The following is an 8,128-nucleotide window of genomic DNA, read 5'->3' on the forward strand; positions in this document are numbered from 1 at the left end:
TAGAAGCTTGCATCCTTCAAGCAATCTTAAGTTAATCAAGATATAAATATAGGCAAAAGCAACTTAGATACGAATGAAAAGCAGAAACATTTATAGCTGAACAAACTTTTCTCCTCCCCAAATTGTGTCACCAGCTCATTTTTTAAGCAAAGCAATTATCATACATTTTGCTTTTAGCACCTGCGTTAAAGAGTTTACAAAGACAAGAGTAGGGTTTGAAAGACTATCCAGTCAATCATTCATATACATTTAATCAGCAGCAAGAAAAGGCAAGTTCCTCGTACAAAAGCAATATTTCTGCTGTCTTATGAGATATGTAACAGAATAAATGACTGCTGGTTGATGGAGCAGAATCAAACTAAACAAAGTAGTTCTGTCAATATCCGGAAGCACTTATTACCAAAAAGAATTCTTACCACCATGCAATAAGATATAAAACTAAAATGACTGTTTAAAATTATACACTTCATGGAATGATAGTTCTATGATTTCACTTCAGTTTCTGTCTATAATCTTTAAAAACTACTGCCATTCTTCTGAAGAAGCTGTTTTTAAACATAACTCAATTGACAAACATTACATACTAGCCAAGTTTTAAAACGTGAAACTACATTCTAGTTATTTTTAGAAATGTAGTAACACTGTCAACCAGAAATTGAGTGTGGATTTGGGTTTTTTTCTTTATCTCAAACCTGATCCATAGGTTAAACAATATGCTAGATAATGTGCTCCTGTCAGAACATCAATGTGGAGGAAACTGTTATGAACCAGAATGCATATTCCGAAATTCAGTCTTTACAAGGTCATCCATATACAACATTTCAACATTTTTAAAGTAACAAACTAGATAAGTAAGACTTTAAGTCTATCAGATATTATATCTGCCCCACCTACCAACTGCAATGAACCTACTCAGTAAGCAGATTTAATGCATTTAGGTAGAAAGTGTTAAGGGATGGAAAGTTCTTCCTTTAACTTTTATAGACAAGGATTTTAACGGTTCAGAATCTTTGTGACGTTAACTCACAAATGCCCATGTTGAACAGGCATTATGGAACCGCTGTATTAGAATCATAGAATCATTCACAATTGTAGTGGCAGAATTGGGTTGAACCCATAGGGTAAAAATCCCCTTGCGGAAGCCCTTGGATTCTGCATGCTCTATTTCTGCCTCCTGACTTAATGAAGTGGTTTGGTAGTTCTTACCTCCACTATCTATTTCTGGGTGGGTGGGCAAGTGCTTTTTTACCTGTCATCCTCCCCCCCAATCCTCACAGAAATCACATAGTTCCTATACAAGTAAATGACAAAAATGAAGTCAAAATGAAAAAAGGAGAAATAAATTCTATAGAACTGCCTTATTCATTGAAACATATGGCAAAGGAAATTAGCCTACTCCTTTAAAAGACAAATGAATCTCTCAAGGTATAAATAGAATCAAGCTTTATTTCTGAAAAAGTAAAAAGAAAATGTAACAAAATCCCTTTTGGGGTTTCAGCAGTCATTTAAATATTCAGTGGCAAAATCGATAAAAATATACTGTAGAGTTGTTCTAACTACAGACTGCACCTTAAAATGACCTTCCATAAAAAACTATAAAATACAATAGAAGACTCTGGGCAGACAAAGGATGATTTTGGTCTGCTCCTAACTTATAGGGACTCTGCTGCGAAGAGGTTCCATATTGTATGAAAACACAACTTACAGAAAACATAAATATCAGAGGCAGTAATGCTTAAAGAACAACATAAGTAGATTAGAAGATCATACTGTAACACAACACTTAACTTTTTCCTATTCCTCTAAAAAAATTACACTAGCCTTGAATCAGATTGCATTTAAACATAACAGGCAGCATTTAACAACTCTGCTTAACAACTAATTCCTACAACACTGTCAAAATACTTAGTAAAGCTGTATTACTATGATACTCTTTCCTATTACCTATCCTTATCTTCTTATGACTATAACTTTGCTGCTTGTATCCTACAATTTATAGGGGTTTTTTTGTACCCTGGTATAATTTATGTTGTTTGCTTAGCTAGTACTCTATGACTATAATAAGTGTTGCATCTTATGATTTATGATGAAGTGCTGTATTTCACGATTTATGATGAATGTATTTTCACATTGTATATGATCATGGTTATTACTATTACTTGTACGTACACTGAGAGCTTATGCACCAGAAACAAATTCCTTGTGTGTCCAACCACACTTGGCCAATAAAGAATTCTATGACAGATACCATTTGGAGTTTTTACATCAGACAACAAAATGTCTTGGATCAAATATTAATATAATGTTTGTATGGTATAAAATGAAGACATTTGTACCACAGCTAATGCTCCATGAATAAGCAGTTCACACCAAAAGCTACAGAACCTCTTAGTTCATGTTAAACAGCATCAGCTAAGTCATAAATCTTGTAGCCCTTTTGAGTCTATGACAACACCATGCAATTTTTATAGTCCATATGACTTTGTTATTAATATCACTTAGAAATTCACCACCTTCAGTCTCATTGATTTTGTTTCATTTAATAATTTGTAATGAATACAATATGACTTTTAGCAGGTAAAAATATGTTATTCATATTATGCATCAAACCTATTAATTTAAACCATAACCAAAAATAAAGGGTGTTGTTTTCATGCATACAATAACATTCCACAATGCTACCATGTGGGAGTTAGGTAATAATTTTAATGAGATGGCAATTACTGGTCATTTCCTGCAAAGAATATGAAGCATTAAACCTAAACAAGCAGAATAATTTATTAACCTTTGTGAGACAAGTTGCATTTAGATGTAACCTTCCTGGATGTCTACCAAATATGTTCATGCAATGCATCCTTTCTTTGCATAATGTTCAATTTAACATTCTTGATTATGCAAAGAAAGTATTATTGCATGAAATAAATGATAAACCTCAAATTGCTACTATATTTGGACTAGCAAAGAAACAATTTTGGTTTAAATGAATTTCAAAATCATGATTATTTTGTTAAAGTGTGAGACAAGAGAACAAGCATAAGCACAGATTATCTTTAGTTCTCCAATTTAATTTTTAGCTGTCATAAGAAAACTGTATGAACACAGAGATATTACTTTTAAAAATCTTTAATGATCTTAAAAGCTTCTGCCAAAGAGATAAATTTGGCATCAGAATTACAAATTGTAACAATGAATATTTGTTCTCCTCTTCTGTCAGTATTAACCTTTTAATACATAGAATTATTATTTCACTATTCCTTCTGACGCAGTTGCCCATTTTCCAACCTGATATCAAGGTTGAAAATATATGAATCAAAAAACAAGCTAAACAGCTAAGAAATTTATTACGGAAACTGATATTCTCACATTGCTTTTTTGTTGTTGTTGTTGTTACAAATCCACAGTAAAATGGTTTTTAAATGTCCAAGCAAGATAAACATTTGTGTCGCAATTAAGTGAAGAAAAATTTTGATTTCTCACATACCACACAAATAACGTTTTAAGACTCAGAAAACAGACTGATGAGGTTGGACAGAACATAGTGTAATTGGGAGGTAATACCAGCAGAAGTGAAAGATATGCACATGAGATATTGGCCAAAAAGTTGATTGGCATGCAAGCTATTCCTTTGTGGTCCACAATTATTTTTAATTTATTGTGGCCCTTTCACTTCTATAAGTTGTGCAGGCCTGCTCTGTTCTATATGGTATTAATACAAACAAAAACTTTCAAATTGGGTAAGAAAGTTGTAAAATTATGGCCATTTCCTACTCCATTTCCACTGTTAAGGTCGGACCATCTGCAAGAGTTGTGGACCTTCAGTTGTCCTGTGTTTTACCCAATGGAGGAAGGCATGAGGTAGTTTAACCAGTTTCATGTGAGGACACCTTAGTGAGACCTGGCTCCCTGTGTTGTTCTACATAAGCAATTTTATCCATGCAGGACAAAGCAGAGAGACAGTACTCTGGGCTTTATCTGACAGGAACACTGGCACCCTACAAAGGATGAAGCAGTTAAGTCCTGGCTTCCAATTCATCTTGCAAGGAATATTTTTCTTCAGGAAGAAGAAAAATGGGAATTATGATTTGCAATACCTTCCTTCATAGAAAACTGAATTATGAAGGTAAAAAAAATGACAGGAGTTGTATTACCTAAGCTGTTATATGGCCTAGAAATAATAATTTCACTGTAGATGAGTAGATTTTAGTGGGATATTGTTATTGGTACTTTGTATGTAGTTATGTTAAAGGGGAGTAAAAGCACATTATGAATTTGGTTAATTGTATATTATGCATAATTTTTATTTAGAATATGATTATTATAACTATAATCCTGTATTTAGCTCTGGGAAGGGGGGGAAGTGGGCGGGTTTGGGGTGGGGGGGATTTGGGGATATATTGTAAAATTTTGTTTTTGTAAAACTCTTTAATAAAAAAATAATAATAATAATTTCACTGTAGACTTTTATCTTCCTCCCCTGAGTCCTTGAACAAAGGTGAAAGGTTGTAGCAATTTTTTGCAGGGAGCCTGGGATTAATAGTGACAATTTATTCATAAAATCTGTTCATTTTTTGATTTGGTTCTTTACCTGGATCCTATTTTAACTGATGGAACTATAGAATCAACTTAAAACAAGCTGGTTCAGTTCTGCATTCAGAGTTTAGGTAAATTCAATACCCCATCCCTATTATTATCCACCACTGGTCCTATCTGCTAAATGTCATATACTAAAAAAGTAATTACCTGTATTCATGGTTGTGCTGCTTGTTATCAGAGAAGTATAAGGTGCCTCATTTTGCAGTAAGACTCCAGCAGCCATTGCAGTACCTGTAGAAACAAAAATTTAATAATAGGCATGTTTTTCTAGGTATGTGCACGTGTGTCCAGCCCTACAGATCAGATTCAACTGATCTGGATTTTCAGTCAAATATATTCAAGCAGCCTGTAAGTATTTTAACTGCTGACATGCCTTTTCTTTACATTTTAATTCTTAAAAATATTACATTACCTATATTACTAAAAAATGTAAAAACCTTGACTGACCAATGGGATGTCAGAAATATAAATGATAAACAAGATTAACAAATAAAATAAAATTAACATAGAAATGTCGCATGTCTGCAGAATTAAAAAAAATGAATGTAATAGATCCAATTGAAGGAAGTCTCATCTTGTGGAATGGTTTTGATGGACATGTATATGCCAGGATACGAAGGCTCTGGTTTAATTATGAATGAAAGAATAAAATTAAAGTTTGAAAACATGAAAGAAAGAATCATGTAATAGTGGATTACTGACCATTTATAGTCAGCAAATGGTGATAATGTAAGAACTAAAGATGAGTTTTAGACTAAATGGTAATGCTTTGATAAATCTAATTCAGAGGAAACAATTATTCTGCTAGAAGATATGAACGCAGTACTAAAAAAAATATATGTGTTAAAAGAAGGAAAAGAAAAAGTGCAGAATGAATGGATACTGAATGAATAGGAAGTGAATATAAAAATGGGTTTCCGGGAGAAGACTAGGGAAATGAAAACCTCTCTGCAAAAGTGGACAGCAGCAGAGAATTAAGAACAAGTCAGCAGGCCAGCTCTTTGGAATCTCTCAGGACAAGGAGAGGGCGGGAAATCATCCACACATGTTCTGGATGCAAATCATAATCATCTGACTATGGTTTCTGCAACCATTCTTAAGTTCAAGCCAATTGTCAAGAACCCAAATGGCGACCACATGATCATGGGTGTGCTAGGGCAGCTGGAACTTCCCGAATTGGTTGTAACCGTCACTTGTTCAGCACTGTCGTAACTTTGAAGGTTCACTGAACAAGCAGCATTAACCAATGACTAGCTGTCCTTCTAAGCTATTACAAACTTCCAAAATATATCAAGACAATATTTGGTACTGAAAGGCTGCTGCAGTTCAATAACACTGCATATGCTCTATTTGGTGGAGGTAGTCCTCATTTAGCGACCAAATTGGGACTACGTTGTTAAGCAAAGAGATTGCTAAGTAAAACCGTGCTTATTTTGCTTCAGTTTTCCTTTATTTTACAGGGTGAAAAGGTTGTAAATGTGAGCACTAGTTATATAGTTACTTTTTATCACTGTCATACTAGTAGTTGCTAAACAAGGACTATTTGTAATTTTCAAGTTTGAGCTCTACTTTCTTAAACAAAAGACCAAGCATGGGACAAAATGTTCTAGTAGACATTATTAAAATTACAAAGTAATGGGATAATCTAGATGGCCTTAAATTAGTAATATTTCTAGTTGAAGAGGGTTACATTTGATGATACAAAGTAGTTAGGGTGGTATCTCACTCAGTGGCCAGCTGTGCAGGTGGTATCTCATGCACACAGCTGATCAGGATTTTCTGGTTTAGTGTAAGGTTTCTTATTTTTTCTAAAATATTTAGGAGTTACATGATATTTTTTACTTTCTTATGTTGGTGGGGATCCCACTCATAATATTTGGCGAGGGTGTTCAAGAGCTGCATGCATTCTTAACAATGATAACCATGCCATTCATAATTTAGTCAGTTTCCTACTTTCAGTGGAATACTGAACTGTATACAAATCCAATTCCCACATAATTTTCCAGAGCACAGAGAAGACCTTTATGATTACAGAATGGGAAAAATGTTACATTTGTATATTAATGAAATACCCTGATTCTTAGGATTTTTTCTTTTTCATTTTTAAAAACATTTCTTTTCCTGAACAGAGGAAGAAGACAATTGTTTAAACTGTACTGTAAATTATAAACAATACTCATTAGGAACATGTTCATGTCAACAATTGGTTTTTTTTTCAATTGTTTTTTACTCAAGAGATGTTGCATGTTATTTCAGGTTATGTTCCTAATTCTCCTGCAGAGATAATATGCCATATGCCTTTGGATCATTAGCTGCTGGCTAATCAGATCAATTATATTTATCTAGGCAACATGCACCTCAGATTAGAAACTATACTGAATCAAGGAGAAGCTTGCGTGACTTTTCCAAACACTATCTTGTTTACACAACTTAAGTAATGTTTCATCCCTCTTTGTTTGTATAACAGTTCTTGCCTTTTTCCATCAAGGCTGTCACCCTGATTCTCTACCAAAATGATCTGTACTCTTAGAAGCATGGCTGAAATGGAAATTTTTCCTCCCCTTATAGTGATTAATGTCATTTCCTAAGAAGTTCATGTCTGAAAAATACTAATTGGAAGGATCCAAGTCAACTGAGTTTTTTTGTCACGATCTGAGACTACTGTACTTGAGTTTTATGGTCAATACCAGCTACGAGATATCTATAGGGGGAGACAGCTGTCTTGTTTCTCTTCATCCTTTTAAAGGGGAAGAGAAATTTCTTGTTGTGAATCATCATTTCCTTCTAGAACCTCTTACAAAATGGGCCTTTACGGTCAGGATAGTGTATCTGGTTCTGTTCTTTCTTGCCAGGTCTTCTCCAGAATATAATTCTCAGCAACAGGTGTTCAGCTCCAGAGCTGCTAGTTCATAATTTTATTCTCTGTTACTTAAAGGATGAATGGAAGTTCTCAGTAAGATAATCTATTTGAGATAGAAATGCCTCTAACATGCAGATTAAGTTCAGGAATAATTGCATTTTCACCTAATTTCAAGAAACAGAATATTTAACACTGTTTGGAATCAACATTGTGGATAAAAATAAACATGACAAGAATGAATCCAGAAAGGCTGCTTCTGTTTAAGTTTTGTAAGTCAGTGGAAGACTTGTCTTTTAGAGGAGGGTCTGACATACTCTAGAAGGAATCATGACCATCTAAAAGAGCTGATTTTGAGCTGAAAGATCCAGGTTTATTGCTCAATGTTCAAGTAGCGGCAGTAAGAAGGATATTTCCAACTATACTACACAGTTCCAATATATAGCACTATTTAGAGCACAATACTAGCTACATTACACTAGACATAGCACTAAGCATAAATAATGTGCAAAGACTTCAGATAACTTTAAAAATACAGAAAAGCTGCTCAAGCATGCATAAAATTGTATTATTCCATTATTCCAATACAGTCCTCAACTTATGACACTTTCGATTAGAGTTGCAGTTGCCCACAGTCACGTGACCGCAGTTTATGATGGTTTACTTTTGGTTTCCAAC

The sequence above is a fragment of the Vipera berus genome, assembly GCF_964194415.1.
Source record: "Vipera berus genome assembly, chromosome: 2".
Classification (NCBI taxonomy): domain Eukaryota; kingdom Metazoa; phylum Chordata; class Lepidosauria; order Squamata; family Viperidae; genus Vipera; species Vipera berus.